This window comes from Micropterus salmoides, unplaced genomic scaffold (assembly GCF_014851395.1).
Source record: "Micropterus salmoides isolate LMB-PRFRI ecotype aquatic unplaced genomic scaffold, ASM1485139v1 Ms_hic_scaffold_1, whole genome shotgun sequence".
Lineage (NCBI taxonomy): Eukaryota > Metazoa > Chordata > Actinopteri > Centrarchiformes > Centrarchidae > Micropterus > Micropterus salmoides.
Genome location: NW_024040040.1, coordinates 2,143,184 through 2,158,103, shown reverse-complemented (window position 1 = coordinate 2,158,103; position 14,920 = coordinate 2,143,184). Strand labels below are relative to the sequence as shown.

The 14,920-nt window shown below is 41.3% G+C and overlaps 2 protein-coding genes across 3 annotated transcripts in view; one reads left to right on the top strand and one right to left on the bottom strand.

Moving 5' to 3' along the window:
• Positions 1 to 14,920, top strand: part of LOC119905743 (zinc finger protein 771-like) — a 137,264-nt gene that overhangs the window by 991 nt on the left and 121,353 nt on the right. The gene's annotated exons all lie outside the window — the stretch shown is intronic.
• Positions 1 to 14,920, bottom strand: part of LOC119903197 (gastrula zinc finger protein XlCGF57.1-like) — a 43,070-nt gene that overhangs the window by 25,544 nt on the left and 2,606 nt on the right. The gene's annotated exons all lie outside the window — the stretch shown is intronic.

Genomic DNA, 14,920 nt, shown 5'->3' with positions numbered 1-14,920 from the left:
CCAAACAGATCAAACAAACATCACAATATATATTAATTTAAAAAATGAAACATACATAAGTCGCAAGAATTACAACATTATAGGAACTCATAAGTATAAGGCAAAATGGGCTGACGCTCCTACCTCTATCGTATATCCCTAAAAGGGAGGGTAGGACATTCAGTATCTAAACTCAGAAATAGACATAATAATCAGCATTACAGGAATGGGCTCAAATCTAGTCTCTCATTCAGTCCACGAGGTTCAATTCATGAATCCAAAAAGCTTCCCTTCTCAAAAGCTGGTTAATCAAGTTACCCCCTCTTGGATTAGGACTCAATCTTTTAATGCTAAATATATATATACATGAATATCTATTGCTACAGGTAATGACTAAGGCAGTACAGTATGAATAACTAAACACTATGTACAGTAGTGCAAATGTGATTGGAAGTAACACAATATTACATTACTTATTGCATTAAAAGGAGATCACATAGAATAGCCTACATGTGTGAGAGTTCATAGCTAAAGTAGTTTTTGGGAACTGTTTTCCCCCCGTCAGAGTCATAAACTAATAAATGCTTTAAGTGCAGTTTATACTTCTGCGTCAAATCAACGGCAAAAGCTACGAGGCTACGCAGAGGCTACGGCGTCGCCTGAGGGGCATCTCCTCAAAAATGTAACTACACGTCGAGTCGACGCGAACCGTAAGCTCTGTGAGTAGTGGGGTGGTGATGGCGCAGTGGACCGGGGTTCAATTCCCCACTGTGACCCTGAGCAAGTCACTTAACCCCTCGTTGCTCCAGAGGCGTGCGACCTCTGACATTTACATTTACTCATTTGGCAGACGCTTTTATCCAAAGCGACTTACATTTGAGGAACAACATACAAGTATGAACAGAGCATCAACTACAGATCTACAACTGACAAAACATACTAGTAAGAGCTCACAGTACATATCACATCAATGGGGTAGATACCGAGGGAAGGAAGTAAGAGTTAACAAAAAGTGCAATCAATACAAAATATTGTAGGAGATAGAAGAAGAAGAGCACAGGAAGTGCATGTTAGAGGTTAGGAGTTAGAGGTGTTATCAGAGGAAGAAGACGCCCCTGCTCTGATGGCGTGCGGTAGCTCGTTCCACCATCATGGTGTCACAGATGAGAACAGGGACTGGGATTGCTTTGTGTGAAGGGATGGCAGAGCCAGGCGGCGTTCGTTGGAGGAGCGTAGCGGCAGAGAAGGAACGTAAGTTTGTATTATGGAGTGTAGGTAGATGGTGCAGACCCAGTAGTCACTCTGTATGCAGCATTAGTGACTTGAATTTGATTCTGGAGGCCCGGGGAGCCAGTGGAGGTCACTGAGTAATGGAGGGACATGAGTCCTTTTGGGCTGATCAAAAACCAGACGCGCTGCTGCGTTCTGAAACATTTGTAAGGGTTTCACTGCACAAGCTGGAGACCTGATAGGAGGGCAGAGAGTAACCACGGCCTGTACCAGAAGCATGTATAGCAATTGGAAGTCGCTTTGGATATGTTATGAATTGGTCGGCCTTGGTCACCTCGCAGTGCTTCCGAGCCGACTGGAAGTTCCCCCGCGCTTTGAAGTAATGTTTTACCCACATTTATTTTAGCGAAGCGTTAAACCTGAAGTCACTCTGCTCGGCCGGCAAAAGTCAACACAGTGGACTGTAGCGCCATCGCCGACTGGCGTTTGGGGCTGTAAGTGCAGAATGATGGACACACCTACGCACAAGTATAAATGCATGGCTACATGCGTATCTATGCCGTAGGCTACGCATGTGGACCCTACGCAGGAGTATAAATGGGCCAAGTTTTTTTAAAACTACTTGTTGCAGTCAGAAGTAATGTCAAACAGCAACATTAGGCTATTTTGGCTCAAATGTTGAGTGTGTATGGGATCAAACAATATAATCATGCCTGATTCCATAGGCATCCAGGAATTGAGCCAAACTTAAACTAAAGATGTGGGGGGGGGGCGCCGTTTCCCAAGCGTGTCTGAGGGGAGGCCCGCAGTCTCAGACATTGAAAACCCCTGATTTACAGTTTACAGACCATATTCTGTAACCTCCAAACTTGCAATTAATTCATTCATTAATGGAGGGAAATGAGAACAATCCCAGGTTTCTTTTCAGTCACAGCTCTGTTGAGCCTTGTATTCCTTTAGCCTTCCCCAGTCGGGATTCATGCGACTGGAGTTGGTGGGTGATAGGTCCCTGTGAAGCAAATCACTTTAAAAAAAAAGACTTTTTAACTTCCCATAACCTTGTTTTTATGTCTTTAACAGAGACTTGGTTGGACATTAATACTGAAATGTGATCTGTACTGAACCCTCAGTCAGTGTTTTGCATACATGGCAACCCGCCACAATATCAGCATTGACTTCCACATGTTGATTTTCTTTAAAAATGGGTAAAATTGTATTTCTTTGCAGAGAGGTGCTCAGAACATCGATTTGCTCAGCCCCTCCTCGGCCCGCTCTCAGATGGACCAGTCTGTGAATTGCCCCTGTGAGCTGGGCTGTGGAGGTTAGCAAGCTGTGCATATAGTCAGTACTGAATGCTTGTGCACGTGGATAACGTTAATGTAAATTCTTCCACTTTGACGCTATATGTTTGCTCCCTCTATCCACGAAAACTATTCTCAATGACCAAAAAGGGCTTGTAAGGAGGAGCAAAGACAGGCCCAGAGGTATTAGCAAAACAGCGTACCTATAAACTTCCAGAAACACTAGGGAAAGCAGAACAGTGTGACCAGTATGATTAACTATCCAAATAATTTGTTTTGAATATTTCCAGGCTTCAACCAGCGCTGCTGTGGCAGCTGAAGCAGGAAGAGAGGGCCAGGAAGGGATAGCTGTAGCTAATGAAGAGGGAGATGTAGGAGAGGAGGAGGACAACAGCCAACATGTTGCAGTGGGAGAGCAGCTAGGGCAGAAGCAACAGGTGAGACTGAAGCAGGGCAGGTAAACCTCTCTCAGAAAAAGAAGCCTCATATCTTTTCTTCAACAATGTCTACAACAAAGCAACAGCCCCCTTTCATACTACTTCTGTAGTTTATTTTTCCAAAGTGCTTATAAGTTTTATAAGTGGAGAATGTTACATCATGACCCAGACGTTCCTTGATTTACTTTAAACCATTACTGATTACTAATATTTTTATTTTTTAATTTCTCTGACATTGACAGCTTTGTGTTGGACGGATTTGTGCAGCGGTGTTCATCAGAGCGAGCGATAGGATGTGCTGCGCGAACGCGCTATGGCACTGATTTGCAATCAAATACGATTTTAAATGGGCCTAGTAAAAGAAATTGATTTCAGTATGTGGCGCTAAGCGTAGAAATTGTGGCGGGTCGCCACAAATAAATGAACATATAGGAAACACTGCCTTTCCTCTGTCGCTGCTGCTCTGTTGCTGCTGCCGTGGTCTGAGTAACTGGGACCAGAGGGCTCTGTGGGTGCGACTGCCGACAGGTCTAACCTCGCGGGCGCTTGTGGAGCTTCTCACCCCCGAAAACGTTTGAGCACATTTTGATTCGCCATCAACTTTCGTGAAAACTGCCAATATTCAAATTCTACACAGTTGATTTCTCACCTTAAACCGCCCAAAAGTGTATTTAGTGATTAAATAGCATACAAAACTTAACAAAACTAAAATCAAAAGTTAGTTTCCGCTGCATGAAAGCTGCTTCTTTCTGAGTAGTCTTACAGTCAAGCAGTCATGGCAGACAGTGGAAGAGGAACTGCCCCTAGCACTTCCTGCAGTGCATTACCGTTAATAAACAACCAGAAATGTTCTTAATAAGAAGATTGCTATTTCTTCCTTAAACGGCCTCTCTGTAACAATGCGTTGACGATGAAATTTCACGTTGTCGAATACATCGACTAATCGTTGTAACCCTACTGCTAACTATGTTAACATCTCAAATCAAAATCATCTTAAACTTTACTGTGCACGAGAAATAGTGGTCACACAGTACAATAAAATTCTTATTTTGTGAATCCTCCCAGCAACATCCAACATTAATAAAACACCCTAAGACATAAATAACTGTGTGCAAAATATGTAAATGTGCTTGATGTTGCTCTATCAGATCACTTCTGTGTCATCTTTAGGGCTGAAACAATTTATTGATTAAATCAATTACTAAATTGCATCAAGGCTTCGTGTAATCCATATAACTACATAGAAAACTGAAATTTATTACTGCCGCACATCGCGCTTACGCTGTGAACACGACGTGATTATGATGCCGCTGTTTGCAAAGTAGAAGAAGAGAGAGAAAATAGCGAGGGACAAAGAAGAAAGTGTCCAAAGTCTGGGATTATTTCAAGCTAAAGAAAACAAAAACTCTGTAATGTTACCGTCCGTCCCCCGTAAAACAGCACGACGGCACCTGATCAAAGCAGCCGGTGTTCTGCCAGCGGACCACAGACAAGGTAACAGTGACAGCAACTTTAGCATTTAACTGAAATCATGATTGATTGTTGAGTTGAAGGCCAAAGTATGCCACAGTCCTCAGCTGAAAATGTGCCCATTTGTTGTTCTCCGTGAGTTTGTGTTGTGACGTCACAGTGTGAATTAGCTGGGTGTTGGTCTATTGATGTTGTTGGTCTGATGTTTGCTGTATGACACAACGTACACAACCTGTTACGGGAGGGTGTAACTTTGTAGTACTTCATAAATGATGCATCGATTAATCGTTCAAATAATCTATAGAAGCGTTGATTAGTAAAATCATCGTTGGCTGCAGCCCTAGTCATCTTTGATCTTGCTATTACACCAACAATTAACATTAGATCTAAATCTTTTTTAAGTTTATTATGGAAGACTTAAATCTGATTCTGTCCCAAACTTGCATGCAAATCTAAGGGGCTTTCACACATAACGTGCTTAGTTCAGACTTCGGGAACCTTCCCCAGACCTCAGTCCAGACCAAACAGACAAACTTTGTTCAAACAAAAAGAGTTAGTTTGGGTCCAGGTCAAACTGAACCATGGTTTGGTTTGTTTCAAGTGCGAAAGCATTTTTTGGATGGTTTGGTTTTCAGGCCATTTACAGGAATATCCAGGGTTCCCATGTAAATCAGAAACAAACAAATGCACAGAGAAATGCATTGTTTTACAAAATGTGCAGCATATTTCCACATTTAAGAAAGTGTTGCTTTCAGTGATTTAAATGTTAACAGGAAGTTACAGTTTTCTAAAATGTGTGTATGTATTTCATTAGTCTCCACTGACGTCCAGCTGCTGTTGGTGAGTAAAGAAGAGGTTCCCCCTGAGCAGCAGGAGTGGTTCTCCAGTCTGGACCAGGAGGACCCACCAGAACCCCCACACATGAAAGAGGAGTGGAGCCCGAAACTGGACCAGGAGGACCCACCAGAGCCCCCACACATTAAAGAGGAGTGGAGCCTCAGTCTGGACCAGGAGGACCCAAAAGAGCCCCTACACATTAAAGAGGAACAGGAGGAGTTCTGGACGAGTCAGGAGGGAGAGCAGCTTCGAGGGCTGGAGGAGGCGGCAATCATCAAGTTCACATTCACTCCTGTTTTTGTGAAGAGTGAAGAAGACGATGAAGAAAAACCTCAGTCCTCACAGCTTCATCAAAGACTAACTGAACAGACGAAAACGGAGGGTGATGAAGAGGACTGTGGAGGACCAGAACCGGTCAGGAACTTAGATCAGATAAACATTTACAACCAACTAATGATGACAAGACTGAAGACTCTTGTGAACCTGAGACTGATGACAGTCATGATTGGGAGGAGACCAGAGATCTTCACAATAGACTCCAAGCAAGAGAGAAACCATTTAGATGTTCAGTTTGTGGTAAAAGATACCCCGCAAAGAACTCCTTAATGACTCATATGAGACTTCATTCAGAGGGAAAATGTTTCAGCTGCCCAGTTTGTAAAAAAACATTTCCATGGAAAGTGGAGGTTGCGAAGCACATGAGGGTCCACACAGGGGAGAAACCCTTTATTTGTTCCGTGTGTGGTAAAAGATTTGCACAAAAGACTCATCTGAGACGACACGCAACTGTCCACAAAGGGGAGAAACCCTTCAGTTGTACAGTTTGTGGTAAAGGATTTGTAGAAAGGGGAAATCTGAAACAACACTTGTCTGCCCACACAGGAGAGAAACCATTTAGTTGTTCAGTTTGCTGTAAAGGATTTGTAGACAAAGGAAATCTGAGGCGACATCTGATAATCCACACAGGGGAGAAACCATTTAGTTGTTCAGTTTGCGGTCAAGGATTTGCACAAAAGACCCATCTGAGACGACACTTGACTGTCCACACAGGAGAGAAGCCATTTTGTTGTTCCATTTGTGGTAAAGGATTTGGAGAAAGGGGAAATCTGAACCAGCACTTGAGTCTCCACACAGGGGAGAAACCATTTAGTTGTATAGTTTGTGGTAAGGGATTTGTACATCGGGGAAATCTAAGAAGACACGCGAAAAGCCACACAGCAGAGAGCCATTCCGTTGTTCAGTTTGTGGTAAAGAATTTGTAGAAAAGGGAACTCTAAATCAACACTTGACTGTCCACACAAGGGAGAAACAATTTAGATGTTCCCTTTGTGGTAAATTATTTGGAGAAAGGGGACATCTGAAGCAACACTTGAGAAGTCACACAGGGGAAAAACCATTTAATTGTTCAGTTTGTGGCAAAGAATATTTAGATAGGGGAACTCTGAGACGACACTTGAGAATCCACACAGGGGAGAAGCCATTCAGTTGCTCAGTTTGTGGCAAAGGATTTGTAGAAAAAGGAAATCTAAAACAACACTTGACGGTCCACACAGGGGAGAAACCATTTAGTTGCAGCATCTGTGGTAAAAGATTTACTCGTCATCATATTTTCAAAAAGCACAGATGTGCTGGTGAGAGCAGGGGAAGTAAATGAAGCTGCAGAGATGCTTTTTGAGCCAATTGCTTCCAGCAGGATTGAAATAGAGTTCAAAACTGTGACAGTCTCAAAAATAAGTCATGCTTCACCTTTTCAGCTAAGATGAAGCCATATGATCGTTTTTTGGTATTACATGTATTCATTGATTTAGAGTATTCTCAGAGTATTTTATGTCACCTGTACAGCACTATGGTCAAAAGACAATGAAATGAAATGACTTCACTTACCTCCCAACAACACATTTATTTCTAATTGAATGGACTCTCCTGTTTTTTAATTGATCTCATTATGTGTAAAACATGAGCAGTTGATTCTTAAACTGCTCATACTGTATTTGTGTTATTTTGGTCAGAAAACAAATTTAGACAAAGTTTTTTTCACACAATTGACCCTTCGCTAAGCCCCGCCCCCGCTTAGTTACTGTTGCTAAGTCCGACAAACTTGGCACTACCACTGTCTATTAATGCACTCCCCGGAGAAACATTGTCAAGTTTGTTGGAAAAAGCGATCTCAGAAAAGAAGACAGTTTTTCAGTTGCATGATAGATTTCAAGGTTGTATTCAGGCTGTCAGACTGACTGAAACGGACTAAAGCCTCCTGATCACACAGTACAAGTGAACCACTGCATCCCCGACGATTGAGACAAAAGACAACGATATGAACGAACAACAGTGTTACTCTAAAGCTGGGTAGGACTCTATTCATTATTACAATCATTAAAAAGCAGGACAGCAGGCCTTTATTTCATTACATTCAGTAGGAAGTTAGCTAACGCTAGCTAACTTCCTACTGAAGGTAACGTTATAAACCCCTACTGTTCTGCTTTTTAATGACTGTAATAGTAAACAGAGACCTACCCAGCTGTGCAGGAGCAGTGTTGATCCATAATATCGTTGTCCTCTTTCTCAATCATCAGGTAAGTTACTGCAGTGGTTCACTTTTACGCTGTGATCGGTAGGCTTTAGCTTCTGTCTTTATTTTTTTCACGTCACTTTGAGTCACTTTGAGTCAGTCTGACAGCCTGAATACACCCTCCAAATGTACAATGCAACTGCCAAACTGCCTGCTTCTTTCTGAGATCGCTTTTTTCCCAACAAATTGGGCAAAATTTCTTGGTCGGCTTTAGCAACAGTAACTAAGGGTGTGTTGGAGTTAACCAGGCTCAGATTTTTCCAGTCTGTTTCTGTACAGTACTCAGATGCCATATGTATGTTGAGAGAGTTGGTTGCTATAATCATTCTTCAACTGGGTATCTTCGTCTTGGGACTCGTTTGAATATTTATAACAGTTGTTTTCAAGTGACTACAGAAATATATCGCTCCGCTCCTGCGGCTGTGGAAACATAAAGAGAGTTTTGTAGGGCTGACTGCGAATACTCAGATTTGATGATTCAATAGGAGGATCCTGATTCGATTCCCTATCTCACAATCAAATCTTCTCTGAGCTGTTTTGAAACAAAAATCATACCATTTTGACTCAGTATCTGATTGTCAATGTCTGATTTTACATAGAACTACCGGGTTATTCCCAAGGAGTTAATATAGAGCCTGTTATGATATAAATATCAACACATAACCCTGTAAATAAACATGTGAAAATAAATAAGCGTTTAATAAATCTTTTTAAAGTTGTGAATAAATCCAAAATTGTGACTTCAACCCTTAAGGAAGGGGAAGTCAGTGCGTATGTGTGGCGTAGATGTGTGGACCAGATGCAGGATATTGTGCCGAGTTGTGTATGAACTTTGCAGGACATTTGAATCATTTATCACCATTGAACCAAACAAAAAGAAACAATAAATCGTTTTTACAGTACTTGGAATAGACCCGTGAGGAACTGCGACATGCATGCAACTGTCTGCGATAGGGCTGGACGATATGACTAAAATTGTTATTGTGATCAAAAAGTTTCATATCTTTCGATATTGGCGATTTTTGCACCTGCTTGATAGTTGAAGAAACCCGATGGTTAGTTGTGGTTTAAACTCTTCTTTATAGTCAGAACACTTGATGCCAAAAAGTGGATCACTTCACAAAGCTGGGACAGATTTACATTTATTCATTTAGCTGACGCTTTTATCCAAAGCGTCTTACAACTGCTATACATGTCAGAGGTCGCACGCCTCTGGAGCAACGAGGGGTTAAGTGTCTTGCTCAGGGACACAATGTTAGATGTCTCACAGTGGGAATCGAACCCAGGTCTCCCACACCAAAGGCAGGCATCTTATCTATGCGCCATCACCACCCACAGATCACTCAAAACAATTATGATAAAATCTTTGTCAACAAATAAGTAAAATCAAGTAAAAGCTTTTTTCTGTCCTTTTTCCTCAAATTAACATCTTGATAAAAAAATGAAGTCCTAATTTGGGTATGATTCAAGTGAATAAAATCAAACAAATAATTGTTGTTGTTGTTGTTTTATGGTCCAGCCCTAGTCTGCAAGTTTGCGGACATGCTGAACTTCACAATGCATTGTCTCCAGTTACGATTGGGTCATGACATTGACTTACCTGAGGTCAGTTTTAGACTGGGTCCATATGTTTTGACCTATGAAGACCTCTTCAGACTCTATACAACCAGAGATACTGAGGGGCGGGACACTGCACTAGTAGCGACCGGCACATGTACTTGCATTTGTTATTTGTCGGTTTATGTAGCCAACTGATTACTGAGACTGTTTTCTAGTGACCGAATGTGTTTGATCTCGTCCGTCCATCATGGACATGGCAAATTGTTTTCTGGTGTTTTGAAACTTTTTGTGGGTGTGTTCGTATCTTCTTCAGGAAAGACTTTGGAGAGAGTGAATACTAGGAACAGGACTGTTTGGCTGACGAAGCAGGTAAAGAGCGGTGGAGTGCACTAAAGAGTACAGCGACAGCAGCTATGTGTTGTTCTTCTGCCCTCTGTCATACATGTGTTGCGGAATAAAATAGGTGAACTACAGGTATATGTAAAGTTTGTCAGAATACAGATGTTGCATCATTTCTCTTACTGTAACTTGGCTTAAAGCTCAAAACTCTGATGCTGAACTTGAAATTGAAGGTTTTGGCCAATTCTGTCAAATCACAGGGACGGGGCGTGTTCCTGTAAATAAACATCTGATGGTCATCAGGGACACAATTTTATACCCCTGATATTGAACTTTTATGTATTTGTCACAGTTGGTTATAGAAAATCAAATGTGGATAATGCGACAGCAACTCCAGTCAACACTGTGCAATGTCTACAGACTCAGGCAATTAATGGATATTCAAGGATGGCTTGGAAAGGAATGAACTCCGTTTGGGATACAGAACAAGCAGAGAAGAGTATTTTATCCTGTGAAGCCTGATGCTGAAGAGTTAAACAAATTCTACTCTAGGTTGGATATCCGTTGTTGTCATGATCATTCTAATTTCAGAAATGGGCTGTAAGATTCAAATTGATGAGGTGAGGTGTGTTTAAATCTGTTGGTCGTATTAAAGAGAGAAAAGCCCTGGTCTTCATGGTGGCTTCGTGGTCAGTCCTGCTTGGAACAACACGAAGTTCCTAGCGTGTGGAAGGAATCTCTTGTGGTGCCAGTGGCATGTTTCCAAAACACTGAATGGTTGTTGCCCTGTGGCCCTTATGTCCCTTGTTATGAAAACATTTTAACATATTGACACATGTTGACTTGTTTCAAAATGTTATTTTTCTTGATGATGTGAATCCATTGTAATTTTTTGTAAACGAATAGAAGTTACTAATAAAATCTGCAGTGCTTTAATAAGTGTGTTGGTTTATCATTTAGATAACAAAATAGTTATGGATCAGTCATTTATCATCAGTAGCATTAATTGTAAATGGTCCAGCTGTAAGTTATCATAATGCAAGTAGTGAAATAAAATACTTGTAAATGTTTTGGAACCTAAAACAAGCAGTTTCTGGCTGTTTCATTTGTTCGATGATAAAAAAAAGTTGTAGACAACCCTGATGATCATGTAACATAATACCCAAGTAGAAAATGTGTGATTCTGCTCACATGCTTGATGTTCAGTAAAGCTGCTACCTGCATTGATTTGAACACTCCATCAGAAGTCCGACAGTGATATAGTCGAACCTTTTTAAGAAACAGACTAAATAGTACAAAGTGTTAAGCGACTGATGGGTACCATCATCATGAGGGTCTGTAAAGCTTCAAAAAGGACAGAGTGAAACTCAAAATTTTTTTATGCCACAAACACAGTCACTTATTTATATGCTGGGGAGCAGTTAGGGGTTTAGGGCCTGGCTCAAGGGCACCTTCCGCAGTACACCATGCTGGACTCAATCCGGCGACCCACACCACCAACTAAGCCAAGTTCCCACGGACTAAACGTAGAGAAGGCATATGATATGTTTGGAAGGAGGGATTTATGATAAAATATAATGATAGGAATAACAGGTAGGACATATAATTGGATTAAAGAATTCTTACTTGAGAGAAGTATACAAGTCAGAATCAGGACACCTGTATCAGGAATATAGGGTAGAGAATGGTACTCCTCAGGGCAGTGTCATTAGCCCTCTACTCTTTTCCATTATGATTAATACGTTTTTTCTCAAGTTCTGGGTGATATTGGAGAGTCACTGTTTGCTTTAGATTTTTGGGTATGTGGTTTAATGATAGGTTAACATGGAATGAACATATCAGTAAGATAAACACCAAGTGTAAAAAGATACTGAATGTGATGAAATGCTTAACAGGGTGTTAGATCCCGAGTTACCCCTGTTCAGGAGGTACTGGACCAGCTCTCCGTCATAAAGGGTCCGATCCTCTAGGCCTATGGGTATTACCCTATTAGGTATAACTGAGGACTGTTTAAGCTGGTGTCGAAGAGATTCGCCTGGCTTCTCGCTGTCTTCTTCCCAACGCCCACCCTGCTTACTCTGAGATAGCACCTGATGAATAGCCCTAGAGCCAAATACCACCCCAGCCACGCCCCTTAAAGACAGCTCTCTTCTCATTGATCAGTGCACTTGGGATGGTTGCTAGGATTGTGTTTAGCGGCCAGGAAAATAGGCCCCAAGATAAGTTAATTTCATTGGCTAGAGCAACCTATAAAACCTCAAAGATGTTAAACACACTTTACCTAAAGAGTTACCACCTCAGTGAAGAAATAAATTCAATGTCTACTACTTGTACTTTAAATGCAGTGATTATATATTTTATTGCAAAATTAAGCAAGGGCAAGCGTACAACTTAAATTATTATATATATAATATATAATTATATATAATTATATTATATATCCTAAATAAACTGATAAAAAAATCTAAAATTCAAAACCTGATTGTGATAGCTGAGCTTGAGTATTTTGATGTCTTCTTTTTGGAGAGAAAGGAAGGGGAAGGAGTTGTCCTGGCCAAGGAGTTCTTTCCCTCTTCAGCTGGGCTGATGAAACCTGAGGCTTTGTCCAAAGCCCTCAAATTGTCTTCAAAAGTTTTCAGTCTTCGTCGCAGCTTGAGAGAGAGAAAATCTTCAGAGTCCGATGATTCTTCAGTTGGTTTGGATGTTGTGGTTACCCTCTGTGGCTCGATCTCTTGAAGTCCCTGAAGAAATCTCTAGTTGTTTGCTGTTCAGATCCCCGTCTCTTGTCTTGGGCTCTTGGTCTGGTGCGGTGATGGTCTTGCTCCGAGTTCGATGCCTCTGAGGTCTGCCGAAGAATAACCCCGATCTGACTCCTCTTTATATATCCTACTCCGTAGCTGAGCTTCTTTGTCAAATCAGCCGCCACCGTCTTTCTGTCTACATGACTACTGTCAGCTTGTTCATCCTTAAATTCAGTTGGGCCAGAGATGTCCTTGTTTGGCTATTTCATTTTCCCCTGCTGATCCTTCTGTCCCAGTGGCTCATAGTCATAAGACCATTACACCCATCTCAGTCTTTTACAGTCAAGTCAACATGTCTCAACATGTTCCTTCATTTTTCTTACATTTTTCTTATTCTTTCCACACACACATTTTAATTAATACTATTAAAATCATGATCTCCTTCATTTCATTTTGTAGTTAATCATATTCTTTTCATTTCTTAGTTGATTACCGTATGGTTGTTACATCAATACATTGCATATGGTACTTCTACACAATCAGTTGGAAAGTACCTTACAGTCCCATGGCTGTAGTGAGCCATTGTTTGGTTATTATAGAGCGCTGGGATCTCAACCTATTTGACAAGTAGGGCTGCTATTAAAAATGTGTATATAGCACTGATTAGATCAGTATTAGGTTATGGGTGTATCGCTTATGGATGAGCAGAACTTCATTAACGAAGTTGGAGGTGGTGAGAGCTCAAGCCTTGAGACTCTGTTTTGGGGCTGTAAAAACAACTCCTGTGTCTGCTCTTCAGGTTGAGGTGGGGAAATGCCGCTGAATATTAGATGTAAACAGTTAATGATGCACTAATGGGTAAATCTGCGAGGGCAGTCTGAGAATCGACATCCTACAACAAAGATACTTCTCCCATGTTGGGAGAGTGAAAGGGCCAAACGGGGGTGTTTTGCATGGAAATGTGAGGAAATAGCTGGAGACATGACATTAAGTCAAGGAAGATATATCCCACAGTGCCATTATCTGTAACACCACCCTGGATGTTTCCTTCAGTGTCAGTTGACTTATATTTCCTGGGAAAAATGCAGGTCAAAAAGGTTGTGGAAATATTACAGTATTGGTTGAAGATAGGTTACAGACACTGTATCAAACATTTGTCCAGGTATATACAGATGGATCCAAGGATGCTAATACAGGCAGAACAGGTTTTGCTTTCAGTATTCCTGCCTTACATGTTTCTGTTAAAAGAAGGACATCAGATCATTTATCCGTATACAGTCGAGATGTTGGCAATTGTAACAGCATTACAGCAGATAGAAGAATTACAAATTAAAAAAGTTATTCTTTGTAGAGACTCCTGCTCTGCATTAATGTCACTGCAGTCATTTACATCTGACAGCAGGCAAGATATGGTTAATGAGATCTATGAAAAGTTGTACAGAATTAAAAATTTTAACACACTGATAACCATAGTTTTCTCTGGACCCCTGCCAAATCTGACCAGTGATGACATGTATAGCCGCATGTCGTCATTCCGCCGCTGGTTGTCGAGGTGGTGTCCAGCAAACGATGTGGGCTTTGTTGATCGTTGGCAGACTTTCTGGGGAAGACCTGGTCTGATCCGGAGAGACGGCATCCATCCCACTTGGGAAGGAGCAGCTCTCATTTCTAGAAATCTGGCCAAGTTTATTAGTGGACCAAATCCATGACAACCCAGAGTTGAGACCAGGAGGCAGAGTCGCAGTTTAACACACTTCTCTGCCCTTCTTTTTCAGCAGTTACCCACCCAAAACCCTACGCAGAGTCGCAGTCTACACTTCTCTGCTCCTCCATTTCAGGAGTTACTTAGTGAAAATCCTATAGTGACGGTGTCTGCCCCCCGACCATCGAAATTATTTAAAAAGGTAAACAGAAGAGGAGCTGTGCATAAAACCTCATAAAAATTAAAACCACAAGAGCAATAGTGCAAACGAATAGAGAGTTAAATGTGGACTCTTAAACATCAGATCTCTCTCTTCTAAAGTGTACTAGTAAATGAACTAATATCAGATTATGATATTGATTTATTTGTCTTACTGAACCTGGCTGGGTGATGGAGAATATGTTAGCCTAAATGAATCCACCCCTCCCAGTCATATTAATACTCACATTCCTCGAGGCACAGGCCAGGAGGTGGAGTTGCAGCTATCTTCGACTCTAGCCTACTACAGCTCTAAACCTAAACTAACTATAACTCATTTGAAAGTCTTGTTCTTAGTCTTTCGCACCCAAGTTGGAAATCACTGCAACCAAGTCTTTTTGTTATAGGTACCGAGCACCTGGTCCGTACTCTGAATTCTTATCTGAATTTGCAGAGTTTTTGTCAACTTTAGTCCTTAAAACGGACAAAGTTATTATTGTAGGGGATTTTAATATTCATGTGGATGTTGAGAATGACAGCTTTAGTACTGCGTTTAT